Raw genomic sequence first — 9,674 nt, forward strand, 5'->3', positions numbered from 1 at the left:
ACAGGATGCTGTTTTTCTCAATTTTTGTATTTCAGGGTGAGTGGCTTTATGAGATCATTGTCTGGCAGCTGATTTCTCTAGAAGATCAGGGACCAGGTGTGTCCTCATCATACCCGCAGCAATCTCAACCTGGGGCCATTTGTTTCCCGGGAGGACACATGATACTGTCTGAAGACATTTGCGGTTCTTATATATGTGAACAGGGGGTCTGCTGGCTGCGCTCCATATTAACCCAGTTCTAACTGTGGTGGTGACGGCCAGCTGGATCTTTGGGAATTGAGGGTGAGGAAGGGAACTATTCTTGGTGCCTCTGGTTGTCAGTGGGATTTGGGGCAGAGCAGAGAATCCTGTCTATTGTATAAGATGAGCCAGAGGAGACTTTGTGGCCATGTTCCTCGTGTTTGCAGAAGGGGTGGAAAGGAAGTGGTCTGCTGCATCAGAGTCCTCCTCTGTCTTGTCCTACTTTGTCATCACGAACATGCCATGTGACCTCGGTCCCACCCTCTATAAATTGAAGACCTCTGTAGTACCCTGCCTTAAGGGTTGCTGTGACAAGTAACTGGACAAGCAGGAAAGAGCCCGGGTCTCCACGTGTGTTACCCTGCTATTGTCACAGAAACAGAAACCCAGCTGTGAGAAGCAGTGTTGCTGAAGCTACGATTCTCATGAATTTAGTTATCTACTCTCTAGTTACAGCTGGGAAAAAATTAGTCTATCATTATTCTTAGCCGATTTCTTCTGAATTTGTTTAAGCGCCCTAATATGATTGAATTTTTTTTTTTTTATCAAACAAGAAAAAGAAGGAAGTAGTGATGGGAGGGACTGGCAATTTCAACAGCTCCAGTAATTATGCCAAATAAATCCTGACCAAGTTTAGTCCTTATTTAACTAGCTTTAGCTTTCAAACGAGGCAACTTACATAATACAGGCAGCTGGACCTGGGGATGGAGCCCCACTGGGCAGCTGAATGGGCCGATTTCCCAAACCCTGAAGAGATGAGACAGCCCTCTGGTCTCTTGGACTCATCCAAAGGGAAGTTCTGCAGGCTCTTTTGATCCTTCAGTTTTGGGCGAAAAGTTCTTTGAGAATGGTCTTTTTAAAGTTTGTCATCCCTTCCCTGTCCTGCCTTCTAAAGGACCCAGGCCAACAGGAAGGTGTCAGTGAGTTGGCATTCCCTTCTGTGGCACTGTACCAGCCCTTCTCTAGGAAGCGGGGGCAGCGCTGCCTGGCGGTTTAACTGGGGGACACAACATGTGGCCCGTGTGTTGGTCAATCTTTACTGTTGACTTGATGGAATTTAAAGTCACCATAGAAACACACCCTGTATACATCTGTGGAGGTATTTCCAGAAAGCTTTAACTGAAGCGGGGATCCTGAATGCAGGCAGCAACATCCATTGGCTGGGGTCAGGACTTGAGGAAAAGGAGGGGTGAGGCGCTGGAGAGACGGCTCACTGGGTAAAGTGCTTGCTATGCAAGCATGAGGTCCTGAGTTCGAGTCTCCAGAGCCTGTGTAAAGACAGATGCAGCAGTGTGTGTCTGTAATTCCACCAGTGCCACAGTGAGATAGAAGCCACAGACAGGAGGATGCTAAGAAGTGTGTGCGCTAGAAGGTGCATGCAGCAGACAGCAAACACAGAAGAGAGACCCTGCCTCAACAAAGGAAGAGAGGACTGACGCCTCCGGCCTCCATATGTTCACTGTAAAACATGTACACTACACTCTTACATGTATGTCACACAGGTGCAAATGCTCTCTCTCTCTCTCTCTCTCTCTCTCTCTCTCTCTTTCTCTCTCACACACACACACAAGATTAAAAAAGAGAGAGAGAGAAAAAAGACATGTAAGCTGAGTGCTAACATTTCTCCTGCTTCCCGACTACAGACGTAACTCGACCAGAACACTTACACTCCTGCCTCTCACTTACACTCTACTCAGTATGTAGACCAGGCTGACCTCAAACTCAAAGAGATCTGCCTGCTTCTGTTTCTTAGGTGCTGTGATTAAAGAAGTGTACCTCCAAGCCCAACTTGATGATTCATTTAAAAGAAAAAAAGATACAAAATATGAACGCTTCCTCATTCCTCTCCCTTTCTCCTCTTTCTTCCTGATTTTAAAACACAGTCACATGACCCAGCTTGACCTACCAGACTCTTGTGAATCTGATCTCATGGTCCAAAGATGGGTTGTGGTTTTTAAAAGTGGATTTGCCTGACAAGAGCATCTTGCCAGTAACTCTATCCCATGTCTCCAGTCCTCACAGCGATAGGGGACCCACCCCTTTCTGACCATCTCTCCTCCCAACAAGATCCTTGTTTCCTCTCAAGTTCCAGGACATAATTTTGATCATCAGCTGGATGGGATTCATAATCACCATGGAAACAAATCTCTGGGCTAGTCTGTTAGGGATTATCTAGGTTAGTTTCATTTAGGTGAAGATTTGGCTAGTGCCATTCCTTAGGCTGGGGTCCCGGACTGAATGAAAAGGAGGAAGTGAGCTGAGCACCAGCATTCATCTCTCTCAGCTGTGGATGTCATGTGACCATCTGCTTCCTGACTGGGGATGCCATGTGGCCACCTGCCTCAGGCTCTTGCTGTCACGGTTGATTGTATCCTCCCCTGTGGGCCAGAGCAAAACGCCTTCATTAGGCGTTTTGTCAAAACTACAAGAAAACTAGTACAGTCTCCAATGGTGACTATTTCTTGCCATCAAAGACCCACTCACTCTCTGATGAATGGCGGTCTCCATGAGTTAAAGAAATGAATTTGCACGAATGCAAACTGAATAAGCTATTTTCAAAACTCTTTTTGGATTTATTTATTTTCTGTGTATAAGTGTTTTGCCTGTGTGTATGTCTGTGCACACCTGTGTGTGCGCCTGGTGCCCATGGAAATCAGAAGAGGACTGATGGGGGAGGTCCTTCTGTGTATGATCATTTAAAGTACTGTTTAGCCAATGAGGCAGCAAGTTATGCTGGACTAGGAGTCAAGGAGGATTCTGGGAAATGTAGTAAAGAAGTCTTGCAATCCAGGCAGGAAGTGACATAGCAGGCAGACTCATATATAAGCAAGGACAAGAAGGAAGTTGTGCCCCTTTTCTCTTCCTCCTGGTCTCTGCTCTGGAGTTGCCATGTGATCCACCAGCAAGAAAGGGTGCCAGTGGAAGGCATCCTTGATAAGATAAGTCTTATAAATATATAGATTTAGGATAATTAAGACTGAACTAACAGATGAGAAATCCTATTCACTGGCCAAGCAGCATTTGTACCTAATATAAGTCTCTTTGTTACTTGGGACCTTAATGTGGTGGCAGGGCTTGGGTGGTTGGAGTAAAGACTTATTGTTACAGAGGACATCGGAACTGGCATTCCAGATGGTTTTGAGAAACTATGTGGGAGCTGGGTGTTAAACCCAAGTAGGTCTGGTGCAAGAGCAACAAGTGCTCTTAGCTGCTGAGCCATCTCTCCAGCTCCCAGAATAAATTCGTAGCTTGGTAGAGTAAAATAAAACTCCTTCAATGCCTATATTCCTAATGCTTAGGAGGTAGAAACAAGGTGGGGGTTCAAGACCAGCCTCATCTACATAGAGTTGGAGGCCAGACTGGGCTTCACAAGACCCGGTTTCAAAGAAGAAAACATCAATCTGAAGCTGTTGGTGGCATTGCCAGACATGCAGTAGAGGTACTGGCATGTTCTATACTCACAGACCCAAACAAGCAGAACCAAGTAATACTTAGAAGGATGTCCCATTTCTAGAGATCAGAATCTGTGTTCTGAAGTCTCCTCCCTCTGCAGGTACATCAGCCATAGAGCTTGGCTGTGTGCTTGGGTCTGCTTTGAAACTGCTTTTGAGAGACATATCATCCCCCAGTGACTTCAATGTCTAGAGCACATTTGTAGAGCTCAGAGTCTATTGTGTCAATAATCTGCATATTTAAGAGTCCCCACTTGCTCATTGAGACGATGGATGGAGCTGGTACAGTCTACTGGGTCAAAAATCTGCTTTAAATAGTCTATATACACAGTCGGTTGAGTAAATAACAGTGTTTTCCAAAAGCCCCTAAATATATAATAACGTGATGGATCACATTAGTCCCTGAAGTTGCAGCCTTCTACCGCTGATCAGGAAAATGATGCACGCCTTAACAAGCCACTTACAAATGAGCTCATCTTCCCCAGATGAGGGTGCAGCTCTCCCTCAGCTCCGTCTGTCGTAGGTAGAGGAAGGACCCTCCTCCCATGGAGGCATCTATGTCTGTTCAAGATTGTCTTGTCCTAGTAAACTGAGCTGCAGGCCATGACCCAGTGTGGGGAGTGGACACCAGAGGCCTGTGTGCTTCTCATTTTGGTTTGGAGGTTGCTACATTGCTCAGCGGGTGTGATTCAGATACATGGGTAAACTGTTCTATTGAAACCAGTTACAAGTCTAGATTTCGAGACACCCCCCCCCCGCGCCCCATCTGACTGTGTATTGCTATAAGGCTGGCTGAGATCATGTGACTTATTTAGAGTCCTTCTTGCTTATGTGGACCATGTTCTAGTAGTACTGCTTTGTCAGTGCCTTAAATGCTTGTTTGTTTGGTTTTTAAATTTTATTCATTTATTTATTTTTGTATGCTCACAGCGCTCCAGTGATGAGCATGGCATTATCTGTTCTGGTTTCAAAGATGAGAAATCCTAGTCTTCCAGAAGTTAAATTTCCCATGACCACAGAGCCAGATCTGGTAGAATTAATTCAGCTTTGAAGAGAGCTTATTGCATCCAGAGTCCGTGTCCTGCCCAACTGTGCACAGGGCCAGGTTTCCAACATTCTTTCCCACTGTGCTCTGCTCTGTGTGATGCTTTGAATCATGGAGACAGGTGAGTGAGTGTGACTGTGCAATGTGGAGACAGGTGAGTGAGTGTGACTGTGCAGGGTGGAGACAGGTGAGTGTGACTGTGCAGGGTGGAGACAGGTGAGTGAGTGTGACTGTGCAGGGTGGAGACAGGTGAGTGAGTGTGACTGTGCAGTGTGGAGACAGGTGAGTGAGTGTGACTGTGCAGGGTGGAGACAGGTGAGTGTGACTGTGCAGTGTGGAGTTTGACTCAGTGGCTAGGTGGCAGCTGTTGGGATTGCGGATACCTGGGTTTGGTCCCGAGCACCCATACGACAGCTCTCAACCATCCATTACTCCAGTTCTAGGGAGTCCAATGCCCTCTTCTGGCCTCTGAAGGCACCAGGAACTGATTGGCATGCATATATACATGCAAGCAGACACTATACACATACTATAAAAATAAATCTTCAAAGAGAAATAATGGTTCAGATGAATACACTTGGTCAACTCCTAAAGTTCTGAAACACCTGGAAATCTCTTCCATATGACCTGCTGCACTGCTCTTGGGTTTTACTCCCTGTCAGCATATCACAGAGATCGTGGTACATCCATTCTTTGAGTGCAGCTCACAATAGCTAATGTTCTGAACCAACCTATATGCCCAACAGCAGAGGACCAGGCAATGACAGTGTGGCAAACATAGAACGGGAACTTTTCATCCATAAGGAATGGAGTGATAATGTTCACAGGAAAATGGTACACACATATGTGATGATATATTATTTATGATTTATTAAAGCTTTTCTGAAGATCAGAAAAGCAAACCAGCCGGGCACTAGCTCTCACTCTAACTCAGACTGAAAGGTGATCATGGCTCCACCAAACCTCAGACTGTAACCTCTCTTCAGTGTGGTTGGAGAATTCTAGGATTTCAATGTCTTCCTATGCTCAGTGTGGCTGGAGAATGAATGCCTGAAATTGACTACTGAAGGCCCTGCTCCTGTCTTATACACCTCCCTAGTGCTGGGATTAAAGGCGTGTGATCCCAGGTGCTGAGATCATCTTTGTGTGAGCTGTTTCTCTTTAGGACTGGATCAATCTTGTGTAGATCTGGGCAGCCTTAGACTCACAGAGATCTAACTCTTAATTCTGAGTCCTAGGATTAAAGGTGTGTAGCCCTAGCTTCTGGCTGCTGGGATTAAAGGTATGTATCACCAGTGCTTGATCTCTATAGCTTGAGGTGGCTTTGTTTTTCTGAATCCTCAGGCATGCTTTAATAAATCATAAATAGAATATGACTACACACACACACACACACACACACACACACACACACAGAGAGAGAGAGAGAGAGAGAGAGAGAGAGAGAGAGAGAGAGAGAGAGAGAGAGAGAGAATTGCGCCTGAGACTTCTGGCCCTTCTACCAACCAGCCATTTCTCCACAGCTCTCTCCTCTGTTGTGCTGGTGAAACTGGCAGGCATCAGTGCTGCTGAGCAATAGCATGTTGGGAAAAGTTCTATGTAAATCAATGAAATCTGCTCCAGCAGTTCCTATGACTGACCAATCTGACCAATTCTACCAATCGGGAATGAATTCATGTGTCTCATGGCACCACGAGCTCTAGCAGACCAGCCTTTATTTTATCTTTCATCCATAAAGACCTAAAATCCTGGGCATCTCACCAGTGCAGTCCCAGACCTGAATTAATTACTTCAGCAAACCAACTTCAACAGTATGGATCTGAATGGCTTCTAGGATAGAATTTGCATCCCATGAAATCTCTCCTGTCAGGGGACAAGAAGGAGGGGGGGTTCCTTTCAATTTCTTCAAGCACCTACTATGTGTCTGTATGTGTGTCTATGGTGTGTCTGCGGATGGTATGTGTCTGTGTATGATGTGTGTGTGTAAGTGTGCATGTGTGTGTGTGTGTGTGTGTGTGTGTGTGTGTGTGTGTGTAGTGTGTATATGTGTATGGGGTGTGTGTGTCTGTGAGTGGTGTGTGTGGAGTATATGTATGTGTGTGTATGGTGTGTGTGTGTGTGTGTGTGTGTGTGCCAGTGCGTGTGTGACAGGCTCTGGGTTGCTGTTTAGGCTGGCCCTGGGTTCATCCCCCTGTCTTGGCCTATTGAGTGCTGGCGTTACAGGAGTGCACCACTACACTCAGCTTGCCTCGGCTTTAAAATAAGGGGTTTGAGGCCAACAGAAGAGACACAAGTAGCTGTGCAGAAGGGGTGGGCAGGGTCAGGATGGGAGGGAGGCGTGTAGACCCAAGCCAAGCATCTCCCCTGAGCATCCTGCACTGATTGAGTACATTCTGGAATGCAGTGGAAAGTGAAAGCTGTTTGCTTAGCTCCTTCCATTCTCCTCAGCTCCTCCAGATGTCCATCACAGTCTTGTCCACCTCAGCTCCTCCAGACTCCAGCCACGCCCTTGCTACCCACAGCTGATTATTTATTTTGTACAGTGAGATTTTAATTACTTTTTTATTTTTGAAGGCATATGTGTTTATTGCATATATATGAGGTGTGATGAACCATATATATATATATATACATATATATGTACATATATATGTATATATATATCTATATATCTATATATATATATATATAGATAGTAATGGGAAAACCATGATAATTGGCAGCCTATAACCTCCAACATTCATAATTTCTTTGTGTCGGGAACATTCAATGTCCTCTCTTCTAGCAGGTTTGAAATAAGTGGTGAACCATTGTCCACTTAGTCCCCCACCATGCTGCAGTTCATTTTCCCTTCCTAACTGGGCTTTCATTCTCATTAATCAACCTTGCCCGCTGCTCTTCCATACTGTCACTTCTTAACACTCTTGGCCATCAGGTGACATGTTCCTGCTCAAATCCTCCAGGGACATCCACCTTACTCAAAGTTTAGAGAGCCAAAGTTCAAGTCGTCCCTGTTGAGGAACCCTCCACCACGCTCATCTCCAGAGTGGCCGGATGAACTCACGGTCTCATCAAGCATGTGTAAGCCTTCCCGTTCCCCCTCGCTCCAGCATTGGGCAGTTTCTGGATATCTGTTTAGTAGCCATTTTGACAATGGTAAGATGGAATCTCTCAGCCTGGTTTTGATCTGCATTTCCTTGGGGGCTATGCATCCTCTATTCACCTATTTGTTGAATGGCACACTTGTCCTTTCTTTATGTGTTATAGATATTAAGTCTCTGTTCAAGAGGTCAACGGGAGGCTTGACACCACCAAAGCATACATGTGAATGTATGGAAATGTCAGTGAGACCTGTTAATCGGTAAAATTAGCTCGAGTTAATAACTGTCCATGTTACAGTTTTCTCAGGAGGGTCCCTAGATTCCTATGTGTGTGACTTAGTTGGTCTGTTCCCTCCTCAGATTTTTTTTTTTTTATTATCTTGGCCAAACTGGCCTCTTTGCTCTTTCTTCAACAGGTAGGGCACACCCTACATTAGGTTTCACTCTGTTGGTTCTTTCTCTACTTTTCCTTGGCCTCCTAGTCTGCTTGAACACAATTTCTAGTGACTGTCCCTGTTGTCATCCCACTCATCATGGCAACAGTCTTCTTCCTCCCCTCAATCTGCTGTATCTTTCTTTACCTATCATGCTTACCAACTTTCATTTGCTGTAGATGTGACTTCTTTACTAAGTCTATTGTCAAGTGGTATCTTTCTTGGTGAGCTCCAAAGAGCAGGGCTTTGTGTCTATTGGCTCAGGAGCATGTGCTCCTGACATGTGATATGTACTCCAGTATATTTATTGAATGGCTCAATGAATTCCCAATGAATCTCTGGACATCTTAGACTCTAAGCGTGAATGAAATTTATCAATGGTGATTAGTTTTGATTATCAATTTGACACAATTTAGAATCACTTGAAAAGTGAGTCTTGATAAGGGATTGTCTAAATCAGGTTAGCCTGTGGACATATGTGATTGTCTAAATCAGGTTAGCCTGTGGACATATGTGATTGTCTAAATCAGGTTAGCCTGTGGACACATGTGATTGTCTAAATCAGGTTAGCCTGTGGACACATGTGATTGTCTAAATCAGGTTAGCCTGTGGACATATGTGATTAGTGTGAAGATCCAACCATTGTGGACAGCACCATTCCCTGGGCAGTGGACCCTGAATTGTGTAAGAGCGGAAAGAGATCTGAGCACTGGCATGAGTGGGTTAATTTATCTCTGCTTCTTTCCTTGCGTACAATGTGACCAGTTGCCTCTGGCTCCAGCCACCTTCCTCACCATGATGGACTGTAATCTGGTACTGTGATCCAGAATAAATCCTCCATGTCGCCTTTCCAATTTATTTTGATTATTTTAATTATGTAGATGTGTCTGTCTGCCTGTGTCTGTGCACATGCCCTTAAATGTTAGCGGCATCAGATCCCCATAGAGCTATTATTTTTGTGAGCCACCTGATGTGGGCGCTGAGACTTTAACTCAGGTCCTCTTAACCACTGAACCATCTCTCCAGTCCAACTCTAACCCCCTTCAGTTGCGTTTGTCAGGGTATCTTATCATAGCAACAAGAAAAGAAGGCTACAGATTTGCACGCATATCCTGCTCTCTGATTAAATCCAGGGAACAAATATGGCTTCTTACATTTCTACCATGGCCTCCATGTTATGAATTAAATATGGAATGCCCTTGGAAGGCTCATGTGTTGACAGGGGTAGTGGGAAAAAATGGATCTTGAGGCATCTGGACTAATTAGGGATGGATTCCTTTATGAATCCATTATATGATGGTGTCATCAGGTGGGGTCTAGTTAGAGGAAGTAGGTCACTCATGCTGGGAAGATCCATCTTGTTCTCTTACCCTTCTCACCTTCTGTCTCTTGTGTGTCAGGA

Source organism: Cricetulus griseus, chromosome 6 (genome assembly GCF_003668045.3).
Source record: "Cricetulus griseus strain 17A/GY chromosome 6, alternate assembly CriGri-PICRH-1.0, whole genome shotgun sequence".
Lineage (NCBI taxonomy): Eukaryota > Metazoa > Chordata > Mammalia > Rodentia > Cricetidae > Cricetulus > Cricetulus griseus.